Genomic DNA, 12,356 nt, shown 5'->3' on the forward strand with positions numbered 1-12,356 from the left:
TTCCTGACATCGACAGAATCGCGTCTCTTGTCTGTGTTTTTCATTGACAGATTTAATAAAATTGTAAATTAATGGAGTCTTGATGTGGTCTTTGACAGTTTACAGCAGTTTTCACTAAATACTACTAATATTGTAACTTGTGTCTTGAGGATAAGAGAGAAAAGCTGAGATTTTGATTCATTTTCAAACCAGTAGTGAGACATGCATATCAAATATATTTCACTAGTGAGTGTAAAAAGACACACAAACAAACCTTCAAAATGGCAATATAGTGTTATCATACAGAATGCGGAGGTCATTTGACTTGACATAACTTATTATATTCTAATACACAATAGCCATCAGACAACATTATTCTAACCGCACTCTAAAACATTATCCTAACAATACCCTGAGATTACAAGAATAGTATAAAACAATATACTAAGGATTGTCACTAATTCAGATATTTGTTCAAACTCACTTCTATTTTAATAAAGGGAAAATACTTTGCTAGCACAACTGTCAGTCAGTTTTAAAACACAGGGAAATCACATGGACCTTCAAGTATAAATGCTGTTTGTCTGACCAGCATGTAAGGTAAGGGAAATAGTGTTCGAGGCATAACACTTACATACTGTAGGACAGTTTACCACAGTAGTTATTGAAATATTTGGACACCTTAACCATGCAATGATTCACATTTCACATTACAACAAGGTATATATTTAGTCAGTCACTAATGTAACATGCGGAAGGCCAGGAGTTTTTACCAACCACCTGACCAGGATATACTCTGAAATACTATATTTTAGTCATTTAGCAGACGCTCTTATCCAGAGCGACTTACAGTTAGTGAGTGCATATATTATTTTAATTATTTTTTTCATACCCCCGGTGGGAAACGAACCCACAACCCTGGCGTTGCAAACGCCATGCTCTACCAACTGAGCTACATCCCTGCCGGCCATTCCCTCCCCTACCCTGGGCCAATTGCGCGCCGCCCCATGGGTCTCCCGGTCGCGGCCGGCTACGACAGAGCCTGGATTCGAACCAGGATCTCTAGTAGCACTGCGATGACCACTCGGGAGGTATCTATGGTAGTGTTTGAGAGCATCAACTCTTCTGACTGTTTTACAAATCACCTTGCACCTTAAATAATTATGATTTGTAGATAAGTCAGTCGGGTCAGTCAGGTGATATCTATCAAACACAGCCTATGTCAGATTTAGTTGTGTGAGGGGAGTAAGGGTCAGAGGGAGGCAGCGTTCTTGAGCAGCAGGGGCTTGGCCAGCTTCAGAATGTCTAGGTTTGGGTCCAGAGACCTCCCCAGCCCCTCCAGCACCATGATGGCAAACACAATGGACGTAAAGTTACTCTCCAACTTCACCTGTAGAGAGGCAAACAAACCACAACGTCAACAGCAGTCTTGGTAGCAAACTCACATACTGTACATCAGTGGAGGCTGCTGAGGGGAGGATGGCTCATAATAATGGCTGGAACGGAGCGAATGGAATTCCACTTATTCTGCTCCAGCCATTACCATGAGCCCGTCCTCCCCAATTAAGGTGCCACCAACCTCCTGTGCTGTACATTCAGTAAATGAAGTCCATGTGCAAAATATCTAGATATGACTATTGTTGATATTACAGAAAATGTTGGTGGTTTTGAAACTAGACTTTCTCAATCCAGGACCGGTCAAATTTACCATGTGGGTGACCAATCCGAAGACTCTGGATAGCAACTCAGCCACTTGGACCTTCCCCAGTGAGAAACTGTTGCTGAGGGCATGGTCCACCAGCTCTGCCATCTCCTTCTAAACACAACAGCTATGGGTGTTAGAAGCTCATTGGATACCCCACATCCTCCATCACAATACTCAGGCAAATGAGAAGCCTCATAAACCCTCTTTGGCCTCTAGAACTTCTAGAAGAAGTTTGAAATTCATGTTTGTTTATGTGTGTGTGTGTGTGTCTCTTTCACTTGTCATAGCACCATAGCGGTAAACACGGCTCTGAGGTTTCTCAGGTCTCTGTCGCTGAGCTGGGCCACGATGCCAGCATCCAGCAGCACCAGCTGTAGAGGGGCCGGGGCCGGCCTCATGCTCACCAATACAGTGCCCCACCGGTCTGTCAGGGTGGCCCTGCCCTCGGGGTCGTCGTCACCCCCGCTACTGCTACGCTGGACCAGAATGTTACACGGGTGCAGGTCCCCATGCACAAAGTTATCCACCAACACCTAGGGTACCCAGAGACAGACAAACGCATACAGGGGATAAGGAGCTGGTAAGCTTGATTCAATGTTAAGAAATAAGAAGGTAAACTCCCCTCCACATTTTTTGGGACAGTAAAGCTAAAACTTTTCATTTGGCTCTATACTCCAGCATTTTTTATATGAAGCGACACTACAGAATGTCACCTTTTATTTGAGGGTATTTTCTTACATATCTGTTTTACCGTTTAGAAAAGGAAAGCATTTTATGTATCTAGTCCCCCCCATCATAAGTATTAGCCAACTTCACTTATAGTGTATTACATTTAGTCAAAAGTTTAGTATTGGGTCCCATTTCCTAGCAGGAAATTACTACATCAAGCTTGTGACTCCACAAACTGGGAGTCACACCTTTCTCACTCATTATTCACGATTCATTCATGATTATCCGTAATAATTTCTAAACAGTAAAAAATCAAATCAAATTTTATTTGTCACATGCGCCGAAAACAACTGTGAAATGCTTGCTTACGAGCCCTTCCCAACAATGCAGAGTTTAAAAATAAAATAGTAACACAAGAGGAGTAAAATAAAATACACAATGGAGCTATACATACACATGCACACACACACACACTGTATATAAAAACAGATGCGTATGAAAATACCCTCAAACAAAAGGTGACATTCTGTCCTGTCGCCTCATATAAAACATTTGATCTCGAATCCAAAATGCTGGAGTACAGAGCCAAATGTAAAGTTTAAGCTTCACTGTCCCAAAAAAATATGTAGGGGAGTGTATGCAGTACCTTCGGAAAGTATTCAGACCCCTTTACTTTTTCCACATTTTGATATGTTACAGCCTTATTCTAAAATGGATTAAATAAATACAAATCCTCATCAATCTACACACAATACCCCATAATGACAAAGCGAAAACAGGTTTTCTGAAATTGTTGCTAACGTATTAAAATAAAAAACAGAAATACCTTATTTACATAAGTATCAGACCCTTTGCTATCAGACTCGAAATTGAGCTCAGGTGCATCCTGTTTCCATTGATTATCCTTGAGATGTTTCTACAACTTGATTGGAGTCCACCTGTGGTAGATTCAATTGATTGGACATGATTTGGAAAGGCACACACTTGTCTATACAAGGTCCCACAATTGTCCATAGAGCTCAGAGACAGGATTGTGTCGAGGCACAGATCTGGGGAATGGTACCCAAAAATGTCTGCAGCATTGAAGGTCCCCAAGAACACAGTCGCCTCCATCATTTGTAAATGGAAGAAGTTTGGAACCACCAAGACTCTTCCTAGAGCTGGCCGCCTGGCCAAGCTGAGCAATCGGGGGAGAAGGGCCTTGGTCAGGGAGGTGACCAAGAATCCGATGGTCACTCTGACAGAGCTCCAGAGTTCCTCTGTGGAGATGGGAGAACCTTCCAGAAGGTCAACCATCTCTCCAGCACTCCACCAATCAGGCCTTTATGGTAGAGTGGCCAGACGGAAGCCACTCCTCAGTATAAGGCACATGATAGGCCAGTTGGAGTTTGCCAAAAGGCACCTAAAGACTCTCAGACCATGAGAAACAAGATTCTCTAGTCTGATGAAACCAAAATTGAACTCTTTGGCCTGAAAGCCAAGCGTCACGTCTGGAGGAAACCTGGCACCATCCCTACGGTGAAGCATGGTGGTGGCAGCATCATGCTGTGGGGATGGCTTTCAGCGGCAGGGACTGGGAGACTAGTCAGGATCGAGACAAAGATGAACGGAGCAAAGTACAGAGAGATCCTTGATGAAAACCTGCTCTAGAGCGCTCAGGACCTCAGACTGGGGCGAAGGTTCACCTTCCAACAGGACAACGACCCTAAGCACACAGCCAAGACAATGCAGGAGTGGCTTCAGGACAAGTCTCTGAATGTCCTTGAGTGGCCCAGCCAGAGCCTGGACTTGAACCCGGTCTAACATTTCTGGAGAGACCTGAAAATAGCTGTGCAGCAACGCTCCCCATCCAACCTGACAGAGCTTGAGAGGATCTGCAGAGAAGAATGGGAGAAACTCCCCAAATACAGGTGTACCAAGCTTGTAGCATCATAAACAAGAAAACTCAAGGCTGTAATCGCGCCAAAGGTGCTTCAACAAAGTACTGAGTAAAGGGTCTGAATTCTTATGTAAATGTGATATTTCCGGGTTTTTTTTTTTATACATTTGCAAACATTTCTAAAAATCTGTTTTTGCTTTGTCATTATGGGGTATTGTGTGTAGATTGATGAGGGGAAAAAACGATTTAATCAATTTTAGAATAAGGCTGTAACGTAACAAAATGTGAAAAAAGTCAAGGGGCATTTTCAGGTGGGTGTAGAGGTCACAAGACTGGACATGATTAGGCGATCTCACCATCTTGAGAAGAGTGCCTATTCCATCCTGGCAATTCTCTGCTTCACCTTTAGAGGGACCTCAGGGCTCAGGTAGTTGGATATGGGCTCACTCTCCTGAAACAGCAAAGATGTCACTTCTTCAACCTCTCCCATTGTGTTTCAATTGGTGTTGTGTCATATTTTCACCCGTTATTCATATTAGGCATCTTGGTGAAGTGGCCATCTCAACTCACCTCAAATGTTTCCACTAAAAGGGATCTGGTGAATGGTCGAAGAGGAGTTGGGAACTTGACAAAATCAACATCCTTGAAATTCTCCCGGAACCTTTCGATGTTCTTGGCTTCAAACAGAAGGTCAATTTGCAATAGAAGAGGATATTCAATTCATAACAACTAAAAACGGCACTTGAAATAGTTAAAACCTACAGCTATTCTATTGGCACTCTATAAGTACAAATACGGTGTGTACAGGAGTCGGCTACCTGGTGTGCTTGGTATGGCCCCAGGAGTGGAGATGCACATCCACATGCAGCCTGGAGAGACGCTCGCAGAAGTCCTGGAAGAGGATGTCACTGCGCATGCTGGCCCACTGGCCCAGCTTGATGAAGGTAGGACCAGAGGGCTCAGTGACCCACAGCTGGGCGTCCAGCCAGCGAGATGCCCAGTGAGAGGAGATGACAGTCAAGGGATAGAGCAACAGCAGGGGAAAGGACTTCAGGAGTAACACCAGGGCACGCAGTGCGAGGTGCACAAAGAAGACCAGCTTGTGCACCTGGACTTTGGCTACAGACTTCCTGTCTTAGATACATTATTTAATTGTACATGTTGTCATTGATTTTTTTTAAATGGAGAGAGTATCGTTCCTAGTCACACTGTGTGTCTCTGGACAGAGGTCCTCTCCACCTCCCAGATGTAGAGTGAAGGGGACAGAGGAAGCCACACAAAAGGTAGGAGAAACGCCAAACAGATGTTACTGTCCCCACCCTGTCCCCCCAGCCATTGATGGGGCAAGACAAGCTTTTCAAATGTCTCCCACATTTCAAAGGGAGAGGTCAGAGCTTGGTCCTGCAGGTTACAGAGGTTGTTCCTCTGGTTACATTTTACATTGAACTTTTAGTCATTTAGCAGAAACTCTTATCCAGAGCGACTTACAGTTAGTAGTAGTAAGTACATATTTCCTTAAAGAAGTTATCAGAAAAGTCAGTGCTAGTATGAAAATACTTTACTAGAATTCCCGTAGCCAGACTGTACCAACAACAACACTTACTGGAATAAAAATATACTTAGGCTTCTCTTGCAGAGATTAGTTCACAGGCTATAGATGAGCACTGGTTCAAGACATGTTGAAGTCACAGATATTTATGAAGGGTAGCATAGTGGGTTAAGGTAGTCTAGTTCAACTCATTAAACTCTCTCAGTGTGAACCCAGAGAAACTATAACCATACAAGTATTTATGTTTTACTGATACAATAACAATACACTCCTTTGCCTTTGTTAGCCTTAGTTGTCATCAAGATGTCAGACTCATATCTAACTTGTATTTGTATTTGTACAAATGCTAATATCGGTCCCATGACTTGAATGGGATTTGTGCCACAAATGCTAAAACGTTAGCATGTGGAAACAGTGCCAGGGAAACTAAACCAAAGCATGGATTGCTGTCATACCTTTTCCATAGACTGTTTACAGGGTAAGGAAACCCATATGTAATTTGAGTGAACTATCCCCTTAAGTCACCTGTAATTAGTGAATAACTGGAAATCAACCAAAACATTGTCATGCCATGTAAGGGCCAATGTACAAGGAGCCTTCTGTAGCTACCAAAACACAATGCTGCTGGTTCTTTTGGGTGGTTTGTGGACTGGTCAGTAAATAAAAGCTCCTTTCAGAGATAAAGTCAGTGGAGGGCAGGAAAGCCAAGAGAGGAAGAGAGGCCCTTCAGAATTTTTAATTGGCTCCCGGAGGAGGCCTTCATTTAAGTATTCAGTTACGCTCAGCTTTGCCCCTTCCTGCTCCATTCCTCTTCTGAGCAGGACACTCCGTTTCCACGGCAACTGGGGCTCCAATCACCCAGCCAGCTGCAGATTAGTTCAGCGGGTGGGGGTGGATGCCAACTGCCGTTAACCCTCATCGAAGAAGAAGAAGAAGAAGAAGGGGGTGGGGGCTGAGCTGATGATGGAAAAGGAGGGAGGTACTAGAGTAAGGGAGAGAGGCAGAAAAGGGGATCATGAGAGAAGGAGGGGTGGGAAAAGTTTGAGAAAGAGAGAGAGGCAACTTCATTGAAAGAGAATATAGATAGACAGACAGACAGAGAGTGAGTGAGTGTGTGTTTGAGTGAGAGAGAGAGAAGGCAAAAGGACAGAATAACTGAAAACATTTAAGCCTGAAGGCTGAAAGGGGAGGGACTGCCTTGACTTGTTCTTTTTCAAACAAGTTTGTAGAGAATCTTGGAGAAGCTCTTTTTCTGCTTGGGAAGAAGGGGAAGGGTCTATGTTAAGTGAGAGAGCAGTTCAGGGGCAGGGGTGTAAAACTGGAGGAGAACGGGGAAAAGGCAATTTTGCTCTGTAGGAAATCATGCCAGTGGATGCTGCCAGTGTCCGATTTCACAAAATGACAAACCACTGCAAGAGCACTTCTACAGGGCTTGTCCAACTGAGAAAGGTATGGCAAAATAAGACTTTAACTTGTGTGTGTGTGTATAATGTGTTTTGGTTTGAGAGAGATTTTGTTTTGTACTATCTGTGAATCTCAGTTTTGAACCTTTCTTTACTATGGGACTGAAACAGTAACATATTTAAAAGTGTGTTAATGTGGGTAGTGGGTATTTATTGTGTGTTTGACTGACTAAGTATTTCATGTACATTTTGGACTACAGGTAACTTATAGTGTCTCTGTGTCCGTTTGTTAGCTTGCGTGTGTGTGCGTGCGTGCGTTTGCTTGTGCCCACGTGCATTTGTATATGTGTGCGGCTGCGTGCAATGCATGCACATGTGAGCGTGTGTGTGTGTGTGTTTGCATATGTTTGTACTTTGATAGCACATCTGAAGATACTGCAGACCTCTTTTTATTTGAGTAATATTCAATTACGGTCTGTTCAGGCTCCGGCTAAAGTGTGTTTGAATGTTGTTCAAGTAGGGGGGGTGGGGGGGGGGGCGAGAGAGAGGAGCAGAGTGGATAAGTAGATAAGTGAGGTGAGACATTCTTCAGCTCTAGGAACAATGGCAGCTCTTCATCCAGCCAGAGTAGAGCCCCTGTCCCTGTATTGTTGGGAGTCGGAGGCAGAAAGAAACATCCCCAAGGGACAGGCTGTGCGTCTCACTCACTCTCTGGGGGAGGTGGCTCTTTGTTGGCTTTTCATTAGAGCTGTGAAGGTCAAATCAAATTGTATTTGTCACATGCGCCGAATACAACAGGTGTAGACCTTACAGTGAAATGCTTACTTGCAAGCCCTTAACCAACAATGCAGTTTTAAGAAAGAATAACCCCCCAAAATCACTAAAAAATACAATATAAAATAATACAAAATAAAAGTAACAAATAATTAAAGCGCAGCAGTACAAATAACAATACCGAGGCTATATATGGGGGTACCGGTACCGAGTCAATGTGCGGGGGCACCGGTTAGTTGAGGTAATTGAGGTAATATGTACATGTAGGTAGAGTAATTAAAGTGACTCTGCATAGATAATAAACAGAGAGTAGCAGCAGCGTAAAAGGGGGTGGGGGGGGGGGGGGCAATGCAAATAGTCTGGGTAGCTGTTTGATTAGATGTTTAGGAGTCTTATGGCTGGGGGGTAGAAGCTGTTTAGAAGCCTCTTGGACCTAGACTTGGCGCTCCGGTACCGCTTGCCGTGCGGTAGCAGAGAGAACAGTCTATGACTAGGGTGGCTGGAGTCTTTGACAATGTTTAGGGCCTTCCTCTGACACCGCCTGATATAGAGGTCCTGGATGGCAGGAAGCTTGGCCCCAGTGATGTACTGGGCCGTACGCACTACCCTATGTAGTGCCTTGCGGTCAAAGGCCGAGCAGTTGCCATACCAGGCAGTGATGCAACCAGTCAGGATGCTCTCGATGGTGCAGCTGTAGAACCTTTTGAGGATCTGAGGACCCATGCCAAATATTTTCAGGCTCCTTAGGGGGAATAGGTTTTGTTGTGCCATCTTCACGACTGTCTTGGTGTGCTTGGACCATGTTAGTTTGTTGGTGATGTAGACACCAAGGAACTTGAAGCTCTCAACCTGCTCCACTACTGTCCTGTTAATGAAAATGGGGGCGTGCTCAGTCCTCTTCTTTTTCCTGTAGTCCACAATCATCTCCTTTGTCTTGATCACGTTGAGGGAGAGGTTGTTGTCCTGGCACCACACGGCCAGGTCTCTGACCTCCTCCATATAGGCTGTCTCGTCGTTGTCGTTGATCAGGCCTACCACTTTTGTGTCATCTGCAAACTTAATGATGGTGTTGGAGTCGTGCCTGGCCATGCAGAAGGTAATCTATACTCTTAGAAAAAATTGTTATTCGGCTGTCCCCATAGGAGAACCCTTTTTGGTTCCAGGCATAACCCTTTTTGATTCCAAGTAGAACCCTTTCGGGTTCCATGTAGAACCCTCTGTGGAAAGGGTTCTACATTGAACCCAAAAGAGTTCTACCTGGAACCAAAAGGGGTTCTTCAAAGGGTTCTCCTATGGGGACAGCTGAAGAACCCTTTTAGGTTTTAGATAACACCTTTTTTTCTAAGAGTGTAGGTGTGAAACAGCAGTTTGTTGTGAAATAGGAGTTTGTTGTGATATAAATGTGATGGTGGAAATTGTATGGTGGATAGAGGAGTCGAGTGCACACAAATCAAGTTAACAATATTGATACTGTTGCATATTAAAATCACAGTCAAAACCAACATTTTGGATCGGCCCTTCCTCAAGGAAAGCTGAACTCAATGGAAACCTAATGTTAGTTGGGGTTACGGGAGGGGGCATTTGGGGGGAGTTGGGGTGACAGTAAGAGACAAAGGAAGCTCTGTGTGATGTCATGCCATACAGTTTACCAGGAACCTCTGCAGAGTTCTTACAGGACTGACTATCAGTCATCCTCTTTAATTCAATTAGGTTCTGACCTCCTCCTGATCCTGACTGTCTCCTGTTGTGAAATGTTCTATTAGCTTTCTACCTAAAAAAAAAAGAAAAAATCTTCCATTCTTTACTGCGGGGCTCTGTTGTACTATATTGAGTATCTTTAGTTCTGTGATGAAGTACTGTGGATCAGTAGTGAGAGAAGGTCTGTTTTGGTTTGTGACATGGTACTAAAGCCTATAATCCTGTACTAAATCCGCATGACTGGTGGAGAGCCAGAACCCCTTGTTTTCTGTTATCAGACGCCAACAACGGCCTGTTTGATTGGATGAGCTGTTTACATTCTCTGGAGTGGCGAGAGAGACTAACAGAATGATGACAGCTGTGTGATGCTCTGCTTTGTAGATTTGGGTTTTCCCAGCCACTTACTTACTCAGTCATTCACACACACTCACACATAGATACACGGACACACAGACACAAAACCAAAAGGCAAATGAAAGTGCTTACAGTCTTAAATCTTAGTAGATGTTTGGAGAATGTTTTCCCAATATGCAGCGACACTGTAAACCTATTTTTCAGGGAACTCAGAAGCCAGATGTTTAGTATTGTGACAACTGTGTCATTTCATTTTCATTTGTCACAATTAAATCTCAGCTGGTTTGTGAAACCTTCTTGTATTGGATAAATGGATCTCAGGGAATCAGATGTGTTGACTCAAAACAGTGCTGGGCCAACCGGAGAAGTCATAAATTGCGCACTGTGCGCGCTGGGACTTAGTCAATGACAGAGCAAGCTGTCTACTCGCACGCTGTAGGGTTATGAGATGCATTTATAGTGTGTGTGACATCTGTCCCCTCTCCCCAGAGGTCCATTGTCCTGAATTTAGAACAGTGACAGCAGGTCTTTGAGGAGGACACAGCCATTTCTCTGCCCTATTACAGGAACCAGCCTTATACAGGCACTCTGCAGGGCACCCCCTGTGACCAAGGACCCTACTAGGGTCTTCAGACTGCTACCATGGACAAGCTGCTGTGGTTACCAAGGTGAAGCAGCCAGAATGTGTCCTGCGGTGCTAGTGAAGGAATTCCTGATGTCCAGGATTTCTGGGGGCTCTGGTGTATTGTCTGAGTCATTATCAAAGCCACCCCCCACCGTTTCTGCCGTAGCCCACACTCCCAATACACACCCACACATACACACACACACCAACCAAAACCTGTGCTTGTAAGCTGTTTCTCATATTAAACTACTGTCAGGCCAGTGTAGACTGTTACGTTCCTCAGTGCCTCATTCCTTTATTAAAACATTCAGCTAGTGGAACACTGGCTGTGGGGAAACGGTTGGTGCTGTGATTTCAATTAGATCATTTAACAAGACAGGACAGCAATATCCCTTCCCTTCTGTTTTGTTTACATAGAGCAACTACAGTACAGTATAGGGAGCTGAAGTGTAGCGTAGCGTACCAGGGGAAATGAGGCATAGTCAGCTAAGCCTGTACGGCGCCCTGTTAGGTGTGGGTTAGAAGAGCTAACCAGCCATGATGTGACCCATCCAAACCCCAATGTTGTTGGCTCTCCCTGAGCAACTCCACACACTGGGCTTCAGTTCCTTCCGCCACAATCATCGTAGAGGGAGAGTTAGCGTATTGGGCACGTTCTCGCTTGGAAGGAATGTGTGTGTTTGGAAGCGAAGCTGGCAACTCTATCCAGAGGGTCGCTCTCGTGTGGCTACACCGAGGACACAGCTCATTGACTTTGGCTGCTGTGGCCATGCTCTGCTCTGGGATTACAGTGAAGGTGTATAAAATGGCTACGGGGTCTGACAACAGAAACCCCCAAAGACAACCCAATAACCCCCAAAACTTGTAGCCTACTGTAGGCTCTCCTCAGATGTTCCAAATACTGCAATTAATGGAATGTACCATCTTGTTTGGCAATTAGGGGGGCATTTTAATAGCACCATTCTCAAACATTCGTATCTTAGAGTTAAAAAGATTGAATCCTCCCAGTCCAATTAAAATGTAAAGTTGCTATTTTAAAACTAAACCTTATAAAAGAGAAATGGAGAAAAAAATGCTGCTGACAATTACAGAGTCACTTTCTGATGAGAATTCAAAGAATGCCTGGAGATTCACCGAGGTGTAACAACTATATGAGTATGGCTCTAGAGAGTGATCCTGGCATCTTTGGTCATGCAGAAACACTTTATTTTGTCCCTTGCAGTGTCTATCTGTCTCCAACAAGATCACACTGACTGCTGCATAACTTTTTGTTTCAGTTGGGTTTTCTCTTGAGTTCTCTCTTGGCTTAGGCTCACAGTTTGGGTGTGTGGGGGTCAAAAGTGTCTGCTCCGCTGCGCTGTGGAGTTTTGTCTCTGGAAGACCATTTTCCCAAGCTCTCGCCTCGCACCAATCCTCTAGGAGCAGCGAGGGAATTATAAAAATCTGTTCTTGCACAGGCGTGCGGAGCGGGGTTGGGATCGGGAGCTCTGCAGGGAATTCTCAGACGGAACCCCAGAAATGTGGGTGAAAACAGGAAGAGAAGGAGAATTTGGCAGCGAGCTCATCTAGGAGAGACTATGGCTAGGAGGACAAATCTGATCCAGAGAATAAGTGAATATGAGTGCATTACAATGGGTCCAATTGGGTCCATATACACTGAGGCCTATTCAAGACTAGCCATGTCAGTTGCAGTGAGAGGAACCGACAAGAAGGGGTTTATG

At 44.5% G+C, this 12,356-nt stretch overlaps 1 pseudogene across 1 annotated transcript; it reads right to left on the minus strand.

The window, feature by feature from the left end:
• Window positions 1-1,231: 1,231 nt before the first annotated feature.
• Window positions 1,232-9,650, minus strand: LOC311135353 (putative aarF domain-containing protein kinase 2; annotated as a pseudogene). The gene is made up of 8 exons: window positions 9,608-9,650; window positions 6,695-6,763; window positions 5,051-5,366; window positions 4,803-4,929; window positions 4,589-4,683; window positions 1,975-2,217; window positions 1,688-1,795; window positions 1,232-1,369 (listed from the first exon to the last, which is right to left on the minus strand). The product of its transcript is annotated as a putative aarF domain-containing protein kinase 2 (transcript).
• Between the last annotated feature and the right edge of the window lie 2,706 nt (window positions 9,651-12,356).

Source organism: Coregonus lavaretus, assembly GCF_964263955.1.
Source record: "Coregonus lavaretus genome assembly, chromosome: 9".
NCBI classification, from domain to species: domain Eukaryota; kingdom Metazoa; phylum Chordata; class Actinopteri; order Salmoniformes; family Salmonidae; genus Coregonus; species Coregonus lavaretus.